The sequence below is a fragment of the Dendrobates tinctorius genome, unplaced genomic scaffold (genome assembly GCF_039654945.1).
Source record: "Dendrobates tinctorius isolate UK_male_01 unplaced genomic scaffold, ASM3965494v1 ptg000205l, whole genome shotgun sequence".
Lineage (NCBI taxonomy): Eukaryota > Metazoa > Chordata > Amphibia > Anura > Dendrobatidae > Dendrobates > Dendrobates tinctorius.
In genome coordinates this window covers 11,713,409-11,733,751 of record NW_027361872.1, presented here as the reverse complement: position 1 = coordinate 11,733,751, position 20,343 = coordinate 11,713,409, and positions in this window count along the sequence as shown.

Below are 20,343 nucleotides of genomic sequence, written 5' to 3'. Positions count from 1 at the left end.
TAGCACTGTAGGCCGCTAGCAGGTACCACTCCTGGACAGTGTCCGGAACAATAGCAGCTGACCCCAAGGGTCAGAGACTTTGGTTTGGATAGAGAGTCCCAGGCAGGATAGGATGGCCATTGTGCTGTTATGCATAGCAGACAGGATGGCCACTGGTACTGGTACAGTCTGTGCAGCTATGGATAGCAGAGAGGACAGCCACTGATACTGGTACAGACTGCGGTTCTGGATAGCAGACTGGATGACTACTGGTACAGACAGTGCGGCTCTGGATAGCAGACTGGGCAGGTATGGCAGCAGGGTACAGGTTTAGACAAAGTCAAATGAAGATCACACAAAGCAGACAAAGGGGACCTAACAGCAGGCAGGAAGGTAACTAACACAAATGTTGCTCAGGCACCTCCCAACAGGTGGTGGTGCCTTAAGTAATGAATGTCTCCCAGCTATTGGCTGGAGACACATTAGGAGAGTGCACACTGTCTCCTTAAAAAAAGCCATTCTGGTTCAAAGTACTCTAAGGATTCCGGTGTAGTCCACAAATGGCAACCTAAAAGACATAAAAAGAGAGTATTCAATAAAGACAAGAGACAGTCCCTCATTCACCAATATATTAACCCTGCAGCTCCGACGTAGTCTAGGGTGATCCAACGATCTTGTAGTACAATCTATGGAGCCTCATTCTGAGAAAAAAGCTTCATAGGTATTTCCCAGTCAGGCTGCGCTTTGCGTGACTTGGCAAGAGTCATCATGTCATGTTTTCTTTATTGTTGCATTCCAAAAGCCATAACCAAAGCAATGTATACAAGTTATACAAAACATTACAGTAGATATATCCTAAAATACTGCTATATTAAAGAAAATACCATCTGTTCCACAAAAAGTAAAACTATTAGTTTTACTTTTAATGGCACAGGTGGTATTTGTAATATGGCAGTATTTTAGGGTATATCTAATGTATTGTATAATTTGTATACAGTGCTTTGGTTTTGTTTTTGTGCCTTTTACCATGTGTTATAAATAACACGATAACTTTATTCTATGGGTTGATGTAATTACAGCGATGCAGAATTTTTAAAATCTTTTTCATGATTTAATAGTTTTTACACTAAAACCCTTTTTTTTAATAAAATAAATTATACTATTTCGTCAAGTAAAATGATGGATACCATGATGGACACCTATCAGATCCTGTGCCATCAGTGAGGTCCGTGTGGTGCTACTGGTGTCTGTTACATAACCTTGCAGATACGATCAGAGCCTCAGTAATTTTTGTCTTCCGAGATATTTATCAATTTCATTGGAATTTATTTTTAGTATATTGTGTTTTTTTTCTTCCACAAATCAAAACTATTGTCTTACGGGAAGTAATAACATTGTGTTTCCTGCTCTGTTCATTAGATACAGTAACAGGGAATTCAGCGTTCTTGTTCTAATCACAATGCCCATAATTAAAATCTCAGCATTGGTTGCATTTGTCCCTCATTACTAGAACTGTACCTGACTGCTGGAGTGGTTTGTATATACGTAATTGCTGCTGTACACTGAAGCGTTCCCCTATTAGTGGACTCACGCTGTTCCACCATTACAATCTCAGAACATAAATCATTACTTTCTCCAAAATTAAATGTGTAATGAAAAAATAATTACTGCCAGAGAATGCTTACTTTGTATTATTTTTCTTTTCTTTTTTTTTTTATATATGTATATATACATTTATAAACCCAGCATATTATGTAAATGCATTTATTCTAATAATATTGGTTACATAACCTGCCTTAGTATTGCTCAATTTCATTGGACTTTAAATAGTAATTTTATTAATGGCAGTGAATGAAAGCAGATTAAAATTCACTAGCTTAGATTTGGGGTAGATTTTGCCCTTTTAGTCCAGGAAATATTACACAAATTGTCTTATTAGTAGTGGGGCTGGCTGTGCGGAGGGAAACTGGACAAATGCCCCAATCTATAAGGATCTGCTACCCCAAGGATGGAGCCCCAAGACATACTGATAGGGAATTTAGATTGTGAGCTCCATCGGGGACAGTGGTGATAATGTGTGCAAACTGTAAAGCGCTGCGGAATATGTTAGGGCTCTATAAAAATAAAGATCATTATTATAAAGATTATTATAAAACATTTCACTGCAATTTCTTCTCCAGACTTCGTTTTTACTTGTGTTTTTTTTTCTAATTGCTTTTATTAGGTGAAAGAAGATGAAAGAATTGACAGTGCTGCATATTTAATATAAAACAAAAAAACAAAACGCTTTGATGGTTCAAATCCACAAAGAAAAAATAAGTAGCATATGCAGGAGATTTACGAGACCTCATTCACTTCGCTGCTGCTCTAAACTGCTTTTTTTTACCCTTGAAAAATGTGACAAAAACGCATCCTGTGAACAAGCCCTTAGGGAGTGTAGGAGTGTGTAACCTCAGCAGTCGCAGCATGTCAGACTTATCATTATTTATTGAATCTGCAGAATTTCAAATTCGTCAGTTCACTTGAATCTGATCAGAAAATTCTATTTGCCTTGAATGTCTGATGCGAATCGAGCATTCATTATTAGGCCGGGGTCACATTGCGTTCAGGCAGTCCGTTAACGCTGCTATTAGCCCCCATTGTCGGGCGCATCGCCAATACATGCCATATTTGGCATGCGCTCGTGATGTGCCGTCATTCAGTGACGGAGCCTTGGACGTGGGCTGCAGCATCTGAGGCTCCGTCACCGCTAGCGCAGATGAATCATCTGCGCTAGCGGTATAGCATAACGCGATCGCGTTATGCTATAGTGTTAACGCAGCCTGTCAACGCTATGTGTTAAACGGGCTGCTTTAACGCAATGTGACCCTAGCCTTATGCTCTATGTTGTTTCCAGACCCCAGAGTATAATAAACATACAGTATTGTTAAACAAAACAATAATACCCGGCCCTCACCTGTGCCATCCCTCAGCCGCAATCCAGTACGATTGTTGGGGTCATTATTGCGCCATCATTGGCATCTTCCTCCACGCGGCATCTATGGCGTATTCCAGCTCCTATCAACTGTAGTGTCTTCTGCACTGGCATAATAATATTATGGTCTAGTCATTGTAGGAGATGCCAAAGGTGCCATGTGCTGGAAGTTGGTGACTTGACTGAAGAAGGCAGATAAGTATTTTTTTTATTTTTCTAACCCCTTTCTGCCCCTTTTTTTTATTTTAATTGCAAAAAAATTCAAATTGTAATTAATACCAATTTTTCTTTACAATTTAAATTGAATTTTGCATTACCTTGATTCACTTTGCTTATCTGTAGTCACTTAATCATTCAGGTGTCTCGATAGCCTTAGCGCCTCTAGTATCTTGGGCAGTAATGTATTAATTTACTGGCTGTACATAATACAAATATTATATATCTTATGACTAGAGATGGGCAAACCCAAACAGTAAAGTTCGGCGTCTGAACCGAAAACCTACTGTTTATCAGTGGCAACAGACGTTGGTTGAAGGGAGCAACAGCCGACACCAGTGACAGGAGGTAAACTTTATACCTCCAATCACAGCTGTCTTTTGACAGCGTGGGAACCGCAGGTGTCTGAGCGGCGGTGCTGATTTTACCGTCGATCATAATCAGTGTTTGCTGCTATGTCATGTACATGATAATGTGGCAAAGACTGGATGTTTGAGCCCCCATTCAAGTGAATAGGGTCCGGGTACTGTTCTGGTACCCGAACCTGAACTTTTTGGAACTGTTCGGCCGTACCCGCTGGACCCAAACATCCAGGTGTCCTCCCATCTTTACTTATGACCCAACCTGCTGGGTGTGACTCAGTCACTTTACTGCAGAGCTCGACAGCAAAGCAAGTTTGTAACCTCTGGGCTTAATATACACTACAAGGCCCAGAACTTTCATCCCTTATCACTTGGTACCCCAACCTATGGAAAGGTAACTGTACAGAAAGCAAATACATTTTCCTTTGCATGGCAGTGTTAAATGATCAGTGTATGGCAGTTTTATAGGGGAACTTTATGGAAATATTAAATTTGGAAAATATTATTGTAATATTTAGGGTCTATATGATAATGAGTGTTGTTTAATAAGTTATCTACCTGAATATGAAAACAAAATTACCTTTTAGTCTAATCCCCCTTGACTTCAACATGTTTATTCCACTTTGGCTCCAGTGATCAGCTGTCCTCAGAATAGAAGGAGATGTCTTGCTGCTCCAAGACCCCTGTTACTGCCTCTGTCTGCATTATCTTCAGAAAATTGTTGCCCAGAGAGAAATTTCTTCAGGGTGCGAAATTAGAAGTAATCACTGGGAGCCAGGTAAGGACTGTAGAGTGGATGGCTAAGCTCCAAGAAGCCACATTCACATATAGAAGCTTGTGATTTGCGAGACTTGTGAGCTGGTGCATTATCGTATTGCAGCTGCACACCTGCCAACAATCTCCCAGTGTTTTTCTTTGATTGTCTCCAGTAAATATTGCCTTGTGTAATATGAATTCTAGTAATAAAAAGCCTTCTGTATCCCAAAAAACTATTTCCATGATCTTTCTAGCTGACTGCTGGACACAACATTTTTTTTCGAGTTGGTGATTCCATTGCATGGACTCTTGCTTGGTCTCAGGATCATGGTGGCGGGTCAATATTTCATCACCCGTAATAGTTTGAGAATAGAATGCTCCTGGATTTTCTCTAAGTATGTCTAAATTATCTTGTCTAAATTGCTGGTGACATGTTTTTTTGCTAAGGTGTCAACTTGAGCTTTGAGCAGGGGGTTGGACCAGATGGCCCAGGAGGTCCCTTCCAACTCTACGATTCTATGATTCTATGATTTGTGGCACCCACTGGGAACTGACCTAAATCATGAGCTATAGCACTGACTTTGACTCCTCAATCTTCCAAAGCATGGCCTCCACTACGGAACATTTCCTCTGAAGATGCTTTGACAGGTTGCCCTGTACAGGTGTCATCTTCAGTTGATTTCCTACCCCATTAAACTGCTTGGCCCAAAACTTCAACTGGTACTAGGAAGGTGTATCCTTATTATATACAGCAATCAGCCTTTCATGGATTTCTCTAGGATTCTTTTCTTCATTTATAAGGTATTTAATCACGTAACAAAGCTCCAAATCCCGTACTTTCTTTTTTAGAGCTACAGTGTACTGCACTTGCCATCCTTTCACTTCTAGTGCTTTCTTAAGACTGAACGTCTACTGTCTTTTGCATGTCCACACATCTCAACAAACACAGAAAAGCTCTGTTCTCTAACACGCTGGGGTAGATAATTTATTGAACTTCCTTCGTACATCATTAGAATGTATTGCACAGAGAATCAATCACTCTAAGGCTGGCTCCAAATGTATTCTTGCCACAATGTAACCAACAATACAATTTATCTATTTTGAGTTAACATTAGAAATTAAAGGGGTTGTTCACTACTAGTACAACCCGTTCTTGATCATATGTTTGTCCCCAATAAAATAATAAAGCTTATGCTGACCTCCCATGGTCAGTGCTGTTACTGTGGTGTCAGCACTCGCGGTCTCATGGCTCCAGTGTGGTCGACGTGACTGTGGCGCCCAATCAGCGCTGGCCTCATTGTCCCCGTTTTCAGAGAAATCGAACATGAAGCAGAAGTCTGGGCTACAGCTGTTCTCGGTCTTCTTACTGCTCAATTCAACAGGAAGCGGGGACAGTAATGCTGGCGCTGATTGGGCACCAGCATCACGTGCCACAACAACCGCACGGGAGATCGAATGCCGACACCATGGGAACGGCGCTGGAACGAGAGGTGAGTATAAGGTTTATTATTTTATGGGGCCCAAGCAAAGGGTATGAAATCAAGATGTTCAAGTAGTGGACAACTTCTTTAAGAAAAGTTGTGCAGCAGCGATGCCTGTCTCTCCACTTGCCTGAACTTGGCAGCTACCAAAACCTTTTTAGGTTAACCCCTTTCTGACATGAGACGTACTATCCTGTCCATGGGTCCCGGGCCCCTATGCCCATGGACGGGATAGTACGTCTAGCGCGATCAGCGGCGCTCACGAGGGGAGCGCCGCTGATAGTGGCCGGGTGTCAGCTGACTATCTCAGCTGACACCTGGCACTATGTGTCAGGCAGGGGTGGTCACGGACTGCCCCCGACATGTTAACCCCTGCCACAGTGCGATCAAACATGATTGCAGTGTACCTGGGGTTTAGGGAAACATCGGAAGGGAGGATCCCTCCGTGCTTCCCTGAGACCCCCGCAGCAGCGTGATGTGCAGCGCTGCTGCGGGGGCCTCCTTCTCTGCAGGTCTCCGGATCCAAAATGGCGGCGGGGACCTTCGGGGACATGCAGGGAGCCGGCTTCCTCATGCCTGCAAAGCGCCGGCATGAGGAAGCCTCCAGCACAGCCTGTGACAGATCGCTGATCTGTCACAGCGATCTGTGATGTGACAGATCAGCAATCTGTCACGTGGACCCGTCCTGTGTGACGCGACCAGCAGGCCGGTAACAAGATGCGGCACGTGATACTGTCCTGTGTGACGCGGCTCGCAAGGCCGGTAACTAAAACAACAAGACAAAGGGTAGGGAAACAGTTACAATGGTGGGCCCTGTTATAGGGAAAGGGGACATGGAGACTTCCTGCACTCCCCTGAGTCAGTGTCCCTAACGCTCCTAGCGTTCCCTATGCCAGTTCCGCACCGGGCGCCGATCAGGAACCTGTCGCCCTAGCACACCCTACACCTATCCCTTGCTAGGGAGCTGGGTGGCGCAGGCACTGGCCCCACCACTGTAATAATACACACTAAGGAAAAACACAAACCGGGAAACACAACTTAGCTTTTCTCTGTTGCACTTGCTCCTGGCAACAGAGTCGACCACCAGCATGCAGCTCTCCTCCTGAATCGCTGCCACCAAGCTCTGTCAGAGCTACAAGGAATTCCCCTATGATTCCTTCCACACCAGGGCTAAGACACTGCTGCAAGGAATGCTCTCCAGCTCCTTCCTCCACCAAGGATGGTTGAAATGAACACTATCACCAACACTGATTGCAACACCTGTGACTCTTTTATAGCAGAGCCAGCAATAACACCTGAATTATAATCAGGTGCACTTAACTAAAGAAACTAGAGTGCAATGACGCTCACCACCACCGGAGGCAAGCTTAGAACAAACGACACCACAGTGCAATAATCCTAATGGCCACCGGGGGCAAAAAACAACCTTAAGCACAGCTTAGGGAAAAAAAAAGGTTACCTGTGCTTTTTATCAGTCCTGATCCAGCATGGATCATGACACTGTCACATGACAGTGATGTCACCCCCTGGGACAGTATAATAAAGTTTAAAAAAAAAAGTGTAAGAATAATTTATAAAAAAATCGCAAAATAAATAAATAAAAAACAAATGTTCCCTAATAAATTCAGTTTTTGGAAATAAAAAAAACCACAAAACAATAAAAGTACACATATTTAGCATCGCCGCGTCCGTAACGACCCGCCCTATAAAACTGTCCTATTAGTTAACCCCTTTAGCAAACCCCTTAAAAATAAAAAATAAAAACAAAGCAAAAAAATAATGCTTTATTATCATACCGTCGAACAAAAAGTACAATAACGCGTGATCAAAAAGACGGATATAAATAACCATGGTACCGCTGAAAACGTCATATTGTCCCGCAAAAAACGAGCCACCACACAGCTTCAACAGTGAAAAAATAAAAAAGTTATAGCTCGCACAATAAAGCAATGCAAAAATAATTATTTTTTATATAAAATTGTTTTCATTGCATAAAAGCGCCAAAACATAAAAAAACATAAATTAGGTATCGCTGTAATCGTACTGACCCGAAGAATACAACCACTATCAATTTTACCGCACGCGGAACAGTGTAAACGCACCCCCCCAAAATAAATTCTTGAAATGCTGGTTTTTGTTCATTCTGCGTCCCAAAAATAGGAATAAAAAGTGATCAAAAAATGTCACGGGCCCAAAAATGGTACCAATAAAAACGTCAACTCGTCCCGCAAAAAATAAGACCTCACTTGACTCGGTGGGTCAAAATATGGAATAATTATAGCTCTCAAAATGTGGTGATGCAAAAACTTTTTACAATAAAAGCGTCTTTTGGCGTGCGACAGCTGCCAAATATAAAGACCCACCATAAATAGTAAGTCAACCCCCCCGTTATCACCCCCTTAGTTAGGGAAAAATAATAAAATTAAAAAAAATGTATTTATTTCCATTTTCCCATTAGGGTTAGGGCTAGGGTTAGGGCTAAGATTACGGTTAGGGGTGTGTTGGGGTTTGGCCTAGGGTTAGGGCTGAGATTAGGGTTACGGGTGTGTTGGGGTTAGGGTTGGAGTTAGAATTGGGGGTTTCCACTGTTTGGGCACATCAGGTGCTCTCCAAACGCAACATGGCGTCTGATCTCAACTCCAGCCAATTCTGCGTTGAAAAAGTCAAACGGTGCTCCTTCCCTTCCAAGCTCTGCCATGCGCCCAAACAGTGTTTTACCCCCATATATGGGGTATCAGCCTACTCAGGACAAATTGCAAAACAACTTTTGAGGTCCAATTTCTCCTGTTACCCTTAGGAAAATAAAAAATTGGGGGCAAAAATATCATTTTTATGAAAAAAAAATGATTTTTTTATTTTCACGCCCGGGCGTTATAAACTTCTGTGAAGCACTTGGGGGTTCAAAGTGCTCACCACACATCTAGATAAGTTCCGTGGGGGGTCTAGTTTCCAAAATGGGGTCACTTGTGATGAGTTTCAACAGTTTAGGCACCATTCCATCAAAGTCTGCATTCCAAAACGTCACTACTTCCCTTCCGAGCCCCGATGTGTGCCCATACAGTAGTTTTCTCTCACATATAGGGTATCAGCGTGCTCAGGACAAATTGGACAACAACTTTTGGGGTCCAATTTCTCCCGTTACCCTTGGGAAAATAAAAAAATTGAGGACTAAAAGATCATGTTTGTGTAAAAAATATGATTTTTTTATTTTCACGCTCGGGCGTTATAAACTTCTGTGAAGCCCTTGGGGGTTCAAAGTGCTCACCACACATCTAGATAAGTTCCTTGGGGGGTCTAGTTTCCAAAATTGTGTCATTTGTGGGGGGTTTCCACTGTTTTGACACATCAGGGGCTTTCCAAACGCGAAAAAAGCCAAAAAAGTCAAATGACGCTGCTTCCCTTCCGAGCTCTGCCATGCACCCAAATAGTCATTTACACCCACATATGGGGTATCAGCGTACTCAGGACAAATTGAACAATAACTTTTAGGGTCCTGTTACCCTTGGGAAAATAAAAATTGAGGGTGAAAAGATCATTTTTGTGGAAAAAAATATGATTTTTTAATTATACGGCTGTACATTATAAACTTCGGTGAAGCTCTTGTGGGTTCAAAGTTCTCACCACATATCTAGATAAGTTCCTTGGGGGGTCTAGTTTCCAAAATGGGGTCACTTGTGGGGGGTTTCCACTGTTTAGGCACATCAGGGGCTCTCCAAACGTGACGTGGCGTCCGATCTGAATTCCAGCCAATTTTGCATTGAAAAAGTCAAACGGCACTCCTTCCCTTCTGAGCTCTGCCATGCGCCAAAACAGTGGTTCCCCCCCACATATAAGCGTACTCAGGTGAAATTGCACAATAACTTCCTAGCAAAAAAAAATTTTGGTTCCAAAATTGTGCTGATGTAAAGTAAACATATGTGAAATGTTACTTATTAAGTTTTTTGTGTGCCATATCTCTGTGATTTAAGGGCATACAAATTTCAAAGTTGGAAAATTGCAAAATTTTCACCAAATTTCCGCTTTTTTCACAAATAAACGCAAGTTATTTGAAAGAAATTTTACCACTAGCATGAAGTACAATATGTCATGAGAAAAGATTGTCAGAATCACCAGGATCCATGGAAGCGTTTCAGAGTTATTACCTCATAAAGGGACAGTGGTCAGAATTGTAAAAATTGGCCCGGTCACAAACGTGCAAACTATTTTTGGGGGTAAAGGGGTTAAGAACTGCTCAAGACTTGGTTGGAGCTTGGATGGAACCTGACTGCATGCAGTTATGAATTTATGATTCTTATTTGGGAAAGAAAATGTCATGGAAATAACAACTAATAACTGCTACTATGTAGAAACTACGACATATCATCTAATAAAAAGAATGTACAATCGGACATCAAGTACAATCAGTGCTTCCATCTTGTTTTTTTTCTAGTTCTTGAAATGAAAAACTTTTGTAGAAATGGAATAATAAATACTAATTAATAAATGGAAAACAGCACAAATCAGCCATTCAAATGAACAACTGCCCTGTAATATATGGACGGATGGGGTCTGCCAGAGGTGATAAGTTGTCTGTGATCAACAACCCTATTAAAGGGAATCTGTCAGCAGGTTTTTGCTATATAAGCTTGAGACAACAGGCCTCAGGGGTTAAACACAGATATTCGTGATGCCTCTCATCAAGCTCTGATGCTTTGTTTGCTTACAATCATTGTTTTCACATCAGTAGCTAATCATCGCTGTGACTAGCTGGTCCCATGAGCCATGGTCCAATAAGCCCCCTCCTGTGATAGTCAGCTCACTGTCTATGGACTTTGTACATTGAAAGCCTGGTGCTGATGGGGTTAACGTTTTCTGCTCTGCTTCATGCTAAATCTAAAAACAGAAGGTCTGCACCCAGTAAACTAAGTGATACATTGTTGGATTCAGGATTTCTTTCTCTATGTCATGCTGCTCTTAGATGAGGTAGCGAAAACCTGCTGGCAGATTCCCTTTAAGTATAATTGCTCTCATGCAATATGCCCTTAGTTATTGCACTCCCTACAGAGCTACTTGCAAATACAGTAAATCTGGTCTGATGGTAAATTGTACAATCCTAATAACATATAGGCACGGATGAGCAATGTCTTTGTGCCTTTTTTTCTGGAGTAAAAATAGCTCTAAATTTTTTTTTTCTATTATTTTCACCTTATTCATTAAGTTGTACCTTTATTAATGTAACTTTGCATTTTTTTCTGTCTTTTTTGTCTTTTTTGTGTGCTTGATTGACAATTTTGGCATGGTTTATGATTTATTCTTGGTCTAGATGTTTTAACCTAAATAATCATTTGAGAATTTTTGGAAAAAATCACAACATTTTTCTGGAATTGTACTCAAGCTGGAGTGAAAACATCTTGTCTGATTAAATTTTTGCGCAGTTAAAGACTAAAGTGCAACATTTTCGAGGAACATAAGACTTTTTGCTTGAAAAAGCCGAAAAATATATATAAGCATCTTTGATTTTAGTGTGATATTTTTAAGAACTTGAATTAAAAATGGCAACAAATACCAGAAGACAATAAGAAAAATAAAAAAATGCAAATGACGAATATGGGCCATAGAGTTAATCTCAAAAGAGTTATAAACCTTTAAATGCAGAAATTATAGTGCACTCCTTATATTATTATGTATGCAGAGGCTGAATTTCATTTATATTTTTGTCAATGGAAGTTTAATGATTACAAATGACACTAATTATTATTTCTGAAATGGTTTAATCAATAATAACACTAATGGTAATTTATCTCATAGATGCAGCCGTCTTCATTATCGGAGCTGGTTTTGATGATTGCAGCTTAAAGGAAAAACATAACTCCATTTAACCCATTCCTGTTTGCAAACCACATGCAATAGATACATTTAATAGAATTTCTTGCTCGTCCTTCAATTAACTGTTTTCTATCACTTTATATGTAATATCTATATAAAGGGATAATAAATTTTTCCATTACTATAGTGGAACAAGTGATTGCTTTCTAAATAGTTAAAATAGTATGGACAAGGCAGAATAAGTGACATTGTGGGGGCACAGTCTGCATTGGCTGCGTTCGTTCACAAATGTTTGCAGAGCTGCATTCTAAGTGTATATGAAAGCGCAATGACTCAATAGTAAAAACCAGAATGCCAATTTGACATTTTGCAGTTTTTTAAGTAATTTTTTTGTCTGATTTTTTTGTGTTGTCAGATTTTGCTCCCAATTAATAATGGGGGGCACAATGTTTGATGAATTGGCGCTAATTCAAAATTAAAAAAAAAAAAAATTAATTTGCATTATTGTAACGTTATAAACGGCGGCACTTTCCATTTAATAATCTTGTAAAATATTGTCCGTTAATCTTCAAATGTGCAGAAAAACAAATTACACAAATTTGACACCAAATTTTTTTACATTTGGAAAAGTCTCAAATGATGAATTAGGATAAAACATTTGGATACAAAAAATCACGCCCATAATTCCGAATAAAAAAACCCCAGACCAAATTAAGGTTAGAGAACGTAAAAAAAGGTACATGTTTAATAATGAATAAAGCGCCAATAAAAAAAGTCACAATTAGAATAATTATTACTCCTGTAAAAAGGCCAGAGATGCCATACATCGGAGGATCAAACATAGCGCATGAAGCAACCATGGCGGCTAGACAGGTGAGCGGTGAGGTAAGGTGTTTTTTTTTTCATTTTAACATTTTGTCTGCCCTTTACTCTTCAGCAAGTCATTGAATAACAGACGCAAAGGATGCTTGGTGTCACATCTGCTGTTCTGTCTGACAGTATGGGAGTGTGTGCTTTCCAGTTGAAGTGATGAGCTCCCTGCCCCAGCCAGATGGAGAGCACCACACCCTACTATGGCTTCCAGGTTGCTGTTGGAAGCTGCCAGTTATAGCTTAGTGTTCCCCTGGTTAGGTGTGCTTCTTCTGCTCTTGTTTTGTTTGGTGTACTCCAGTTTTGGCCCCGCTTGTTTCTAACTATTCTTACCACTATTCTCCCGATTTTGTCCTTGACGTGATCTCTCGTCTCTGACCCTGCTTGGCGACCAGTCCTACCCCTTCCTATTGTAAAACCAGATCCCAGTTCAGGGATTAAAGGGTATTGGTATTTCTCTGGAGTCTGCCAGATGGAGTGGCTTGCTCCAAATCTGCTTAAGGCAGCCTTTTGAACCCGTGGCCTTGGTTAGACATTACATTTAGAAGCAAGGAAAAGGAAAGGAAGTTCCAGTACCTATAATGCTGGTAGAATATAAAAAGGAACCACTCGACAAAAAAAAGTGGCTGGGAAGTTATAAGTTGCAGAGCATAAGAACTGATACATTTTCTAATTATATTAGACTGGTATATGCACTAAAAAAAATGTTAAAAGTGTTGTGGGGGGGGATGTAGTAAGACTAGGTTTTTCTTTAGGCTTTTTGTGAAATAATGCTTTAAATTTCACCCAACAACCTATAATTATGATTGACATCCTCCATTTTCTTCAACTTTTGTCTAACATATATGGTCAAGTTTAGATTAATTCTACCAAGGATAAAATATGGTTGTTTTTACTCTCGGTCAAAGAGAAATGTATATATGTTTTACTGAATTATTGTGTAATACTTTAAAACAACCCGTTAACTCGGCAAATTCAGTTGATGAATGTCTAAGAAAAGGTCTTAAGTCAAAGCTGAGCTCTTCATCACAATTTAAGTATATTCAAGGACGAAGCTAGGCACTTCCCTACTTATATGTAGAAGAGCTCAGAAAAGATTAATCACAGTATCCATGACCAACTTTTGGGTTAAGGGTAAATAACCGCCCATTAATTTTAATAGTTATTTAGTCCTCGTTGAGCAGGAAGCATTTACTACCATGTTCCACGTTCTTAGGCACAATTCTGTAAAGCTACACATTTACCTTATCCCATCAGTTACCGGCTTTCACAGACACAGCTGTGTGACTTTTATGAAGAGCCGGGAGTGTTAAAAATGATTTACAGTCCAAATGTTTGTCTGCGAGTCGCTTTGGTAGATTATCAATGCGTTGTAATCTTTCATGATGGTGAATGTGAGGGTATGGGTCATTTCAGCTGAAGCAATTAAGGAAGAACAAGAAGTAAAAAAAATAGAGAAAAATTGCGAGATGCAACCATTTCTCTAGACTGATCTGGAGCTAGAGCTCAATTAAACTTCAGAACTCTGAAATTAGGCAGTGCCATCTAACGAGCTGGGATGTACACGTTACTATCTACGAAATAGAGTTCTACATATTGTCAAATTTTTTTGCATATATTTACTGTTGTAGGCAAAGAAAAAAAGTTTTGTGACATTGGCTGTAAAACCAGGGCTCTGTGGCAAGGGCATGTTGATTTACATTGTGATATCCTGCCGTGCATCTGTCAAGGTGAGATGCATCCGTCAGCAGAGCTAGAGTAGCATGTAATGTAGAAGATGAAGAAGTGTTGACATCTAGTTCTTCCTCGCCTAGGGAGCAATGTTGATGTAGGCTTTGTGGAAAGTCTTAACATTGAAGCCATATACTTCATTCTCAAGACAATATGTTTTATTACAGAGATTATACAACTTTACAGAAATGCTAGGGAGCAATCATTAACCCTTTAGAGTGGTTGTCCATGACTTTAGCATTGATGACCGACACACCCGCTGATCAGTTATCGGTGCTGCCGACCAGCAGTACAGAAGTGGAGCTTGTTGTCTTCTGATAATGGCCGCTGCAGAGTATTACACATCCGCCGCCTATTAACAACTGATCGGCGGGGGTGTTGGATGCCAACCGATCAGACATTGATTACCTATCCTAAGGACCTAGCCAATTTGTATTGATTACTAACCCATGGGCTTGATGAGACCTGACAACACGAAGCACAAAAGAGACATCAACCCCATTGCTACAGGGCAATTGGGAAGAGCCGGGCAAAGTGAAATAATTGGGGCTGCTATTTTAGGCTATGGGGGGTAGTTTTTATGGGGGAACCCCACACCATTTTTTAAAATTATTCATCTAAAGAATTTTTAAAAAAGGCATGGGGACCCCTCTATTCTTGAGAAAAAGCCATGTTAAAGCTGTCTTTTACCATGCTGGATATCAAAAGGGGAACATACAGGGAAACCCACGTCATTTTTTTAAATGTATTCATTTATAGTGCAGCCGTCGGCTGATGAATAATCCCATCAGTCCATGCTTACTCTCGCTGTTATTGGTGACAGCAGGCATAGGCTGATGGGAGTACTTGTCCCATCAGCCCGACACCTGTGACTGGAGGTAAACGTTTTACCTCTGGTCACAACTGCCGGCTCACGCTGTCGTCTGACAGCATGGGAGCCGCGGCTCTAATCATCCTACCGCCGATTGGAGGCAGTGGTTGCCGAGCTTTGACGCAGATGACAGCGTGCCAAACAATGGATGTTCAGTCGCCCCATTCATGTGAAAGGGATCCGGGTTTGGGTACTGTTCTGATACCCGAACCAAACTTTTTTTTTTATCTGTTCGGCCAAACCACCCAGATGTGAAAATCCAGGGGTCTGCCCATCACTACTCATATGTTGTTAACAACTCCTTTTTAGGAACAGTGCAAAGTTCAGAAGGAAAGGCACACCATATTGGAGTGCAGATTTGCTTAGAATGGTTAGTGGGTGTAATGTCACATTGGCAGAGCCGCTGAGGTGTCAGGACAGCAGTACCCCCATAAGTGACCCCATTTTACCCCATAACTAATCCTGTTTTACAAACTACACCTTTTAATGAAGTCATTTAGGGGTTCAGTGGTCATATTGACAGACATGTGTTTCACAAAATTTTATACCATTGAGCGGTGAAAAAAAATACATTTTCATCACTATAATGTTGTTTCAGCCCCAGATTTTACATTTTCATAAAGGTAAATAGGTAAAAATGACCACTTAATTTATTACACAATTTCAATACCCCATATGTGTCTATACAGTACTGCTTAGCTACACAGCGAGAGGTGGAAGTTAAGGAGCCCTATTTGTGTTTTGGAGAGCAAATTATCATTTGCTAACTCCATCTACTGAGCCCCTAAGTGCCAGAAGATCATAAACTTCCCTCAATTGATTCCAATTTGGAAACTACCACCCCTCTGGGAATTTATCTACAGGTGTAGTGATGATTTTCACTCCATGGGTGTTTTCTAGAAACGAGCCGGAATGATGTTGCTCAGCGAAAATGCAAATATGCCATTGTAGTGCCCAGTATGGTGTGCCCAGTTTTTGCTTCTAGAGATATGTACCCCGTAAATTAAGTGGGCTCACATCGCTACTGTGTTGTCAAACATGTGGATGCTTACTGTGGTTTAGGCACACTGTGGGGCTTAGGAGGAGGGGGCATTTGGATTTGGGAGCAGATATTTTGATTGATTTCTTTTGGTGGGAGCCAAGTCACTTTTCCAGAGCCTTTGTGCTACCAGTAATGTCAACAACCCCCATTTCTGTTAACAGATGATGAACCTGAGTAAGCACTTGTTTTTTCTGGATTAAGTAGAAGCTTTTATTGGTGGCACTTGGGTTACAGAACATTTTGGATCGGTTCACATGTTTACCTCCCAACTTTTGAAAAGCAGAAAGAGGAATAAAGTATGTAGTGCTCGTAGCAACAAATTTTGGTTACCCCCCTGACCACACCCAAACCACGCTCCTTTACAATTTCTTTCTACCCTGGCAGGAGATGTTGGAGTGGCAGTGCGAGAAATTCAGCATGCGCACGAGAATGCAAGGCCATGTCCACACTTTGCAGAAATACTGTGTTTTTTTGTTTTCCACACTAAACTACACAATAACCGGATATAACTACAAGAGAAATGTGCTGTCTTCCAGGTGCAAAAATTAAAGATGTGTCTGACAGGATATCAGGACTCTTCAGACCTACAGATGACTACCCATTCCTGCTACTACATGTGGGGACAAATGACACCGCAAGAAACGACCTGGAAATCATCTGCAGAGACTTTGAAGACTTAGGCAAGAAAGTGAAAGAACTGGGAGCGCAGGTGGTCTTCTCTTCCATCCTCCCAGTGGATGGCCATGGAACAAGGAGGTGGAATAAGATTCTGCAGGTGAACAACTGGCTACGTCGATGGTGCCGTCAGCAACGATTTGGATTTCTGGATCACGGAGTGAACTACTTATACGATGGACTACTTGCTAGAGATGGGGTGCACCTTACGAAGACTGGAAAGCATGTATTTGGAAGTCGCCTTGCTACACTTGTAAGGAGAGCTTTAAACTAGAACAACATGGGAAGGGAAGCAAAAGACCAGAAAAAGCCATACACCTGACAAATGCTATTGAGAACTCTGCTATTAGAAGTGGAAAGGAAGAACAAAGACGAAAGAATCTAATTAATAAAAATATTGGAGAAAGAGGAACCAATCACAAACTAAAATGTTTCTATACTAATGCACAAAGCATGGGCAACAAACAAGGAGAATTGGAACTACTAACACAGGAACAGAAATATGATGTAATTGGAATCACTGAAACTTGGTGGGACAATACACATGATTGGAATACAAGACTAGAAGGATACAACTTATTTGCAAGAAACAGACGTGATAAACGAGGAGGGGGTGTCGCATTGTATGTTCGAAACGCGTATATCTGCACAGAGATTGAAGCTTCAGAGACTGGGAGTTCTGTGGAAACTGTTTGGGTAAGAATACAAGGACAGAACAATGGAAAGGACACCATTGTAGGCATTTACTACAGGCCGCCTGTGCAAGCCGAAGATATAGATGAACTCTTTATGCATCAGATGGCCAAGTTCTCCAAAAAATATGACATAGTTGTCATGGGAGATTTCAACTATCCAGACATTTGTTGGGAATCTCTCTCAGGCAAAACTAACAGGTCAAGGAAATTCTTATCCTCTCTTGCTGACAACTTTATCTTCCAAAAGGTAAGGGAGAAAACAAGGGGAACTGCTACCTTGGATCTAATCCTTATAAACAGGGAGGAAATGGTTGAGGAGGTAAAAGTGGCTGGGACCCTAGGAGGTAGCGACCATGCTATTTTAGAATTTTGGATTACTAGAGGTGGAAGACCTGTGAAGACTCAGACGTCAAGGTTAGATTTCAGAAAGGCAGATTTTAAGGGATTCAGAAAGAGAATTGGAGGGATCCAATGGCTGGATATCCTTAAAGACAAAAATGTCCAGGAAGGATGGGAAATCTTGAAAAATGAAATTCTCAAAGCACAGTTGTTAACAATTCCGAAAAGAGGGAAGAATAGGAAGCATTTAAGGAAACCAGGATGGATGAACACAGAACTTAAGCACATGCTAAAAAGGAAGAAAAAAATGTTTATAAAATGGAAAGAGGGAGGCATATCTAAAGAAGAATATAATGCTGTCTGCAGAACCTGCAGGGCACAAATCAGATTAGCTAAAGCTGAAAATGAACTGAGGCTTGCAAGAGATGTCAAAAGCAATAATAAAGGATTTTGGGGATATGTCAAAAGTAAAAGAAAAGTCAAAGATGCTATAGGATTTTTACAGGATGAAAATGATGAAATGGTAAGACAGGATGTTGAGAAGGCTGAACTTTTAAATTCCTATTTTGCATCTGTTTTCTCTCAGAAAGGAAATGCAACATCAACTGTTATTCACTGTCCTATTAAGGGAATAGAAGAATCCAGGATATCTATAAACAGAAAGATAGTGAGGAAACACTTAGCTAACCTAAATGAATTCAAATCTCCAGGTCCAGATGAATTACACCCCAGAGTACTGAAGGAGATAGCAGAAGAAATTTTTGAACCCCTCTCCATAATCTTTGAAAATTCTTGGAGAACAGGAGAAGTGCCAGAAGACTGGAGAAGAGCAAATGTTGTTCCTATCTTCAAAAAGGGGAAGAAGGTGGACCCAGGCAACTATAGGCCGGTGAGTCTGACTTCTATACCAGGAAAGATCTTTGAACAAATTATTAAACAACATGTATGTCAATACCTGGATAAGAATGAAGTGATTAAACAGAGTCAGCATGGGTTTCTAACTAATAAGTCATGTCAGACTAACTTAATTTCCTTCTATGACGGTATCACTGATTGGGTGGATCAAGGAAATGCTGTAGATATAGTATATCTTGACTTCAGCAAAGCATTTGACAAAGTCTCTCATACAATCCTTATTGATAAAATGACTAAGTATGGAATGGACAAGGCAACTGTTAGGTGGATTCATAACTGGCTTAGTGATCGGACCCAAAGAGTGGTCGTAAATGGCTGCACATCCAGTTGGAAGAATGTCTCAAGTGGGGTACCACAGGGCTCTGTCCTGGGCCCTGTATTGTTCAACATCTTTATCAACGATTTAGATGAAGGAATTGAGGGTAAACTGATTAAATTTGCTGATGACACAAAGCTAGGAGGGATAGCTAATACTAGAGAAGAGAGAGAGAGGATTCAAAAAGATTTAAATAAACTGGAGAAGTGGGCAGCAACTAACAGAATGGTTTTTAACAGGGAGAAATGCAAAGTACTACATCTGGGCAATAAAAATGAAAAAAGCATATATAGAATGGGAGGAATAGGGCTAAGTGACAGCACATGTGAAAAAGACTTGGGTATACTAATAGATCACAGACTGAATATGAGTCAACAGTGTGATGCAGCAGCAAAAAAGGCAAATGCAATTCTAGGATGTATTAACAGAAGCATACAGTCTAGATCACGTGAAGTCATTATTTCCCTCTACTCCTCTTTTGTCAGACCTCATCTGGTATATTGTGTCCAGTTTTGGGCACCACATTTTAAAAAAGACATCAACAAACTGGAGCAAGTTCAGAAAAGAGCGACCAGAATGGTGACCGGTCTGCAAACCCTGTCTTATGAGGAAAGGTTGCAGGATTTGGGAATGTTTAGTTTGCAAAAGAGAAGACTGAGAGGAGACTTAATAGCTGTCTACAAATATCTAAAGGGCTGTCACATTGTAGAAGGATCAACTTTATTCTCATTTGCACAAGGAAAGACTAGAAGCAATGGGATGAAACTGAATGGGAAGAGACACAGATTAGATATTAGAAAAAACTTTTTGACAGTTAGAGTGATCAATGAGTGGAACAGGCTGCCACGAGAAGTGGTGAGTTCTCCTTCAATGGAAGTCTTCAAACAGAGGCTGGACAGACATCTGACTGGGATGATTTAGCGAATCCTGCTTTGAGCAGGGGGTTGGACCAGATGGCCCAGGAGGTCCCTTCCAACTCGACGATTCTATGATTCTATGAATAACAATATTCTCTGGTTATTGCAGCTTTGCTGCATTTTTTTAGGCCGTTTCCTTTTTATTTCATGCATTTTTGGTGCAGATGTGAGGCTGCATTTTTTATGTATTGTTTATAGTAAAAACTGCAGTTACTTTTTTTTTTTATGCATATTTATAGGCTCTACATAGAAGCCTCTGGGGGGGGACAGCACCAAAACCGCACAGTTCAGTTGTGCCTTTCGACGCACAGGGGATGTAGTTTTCATGAAAATGCAAAGAAATAAAAAACGGTGTTGCATTTTTAAGCGCAGAATCAAAGCTTTTCTGTATTATTAAAA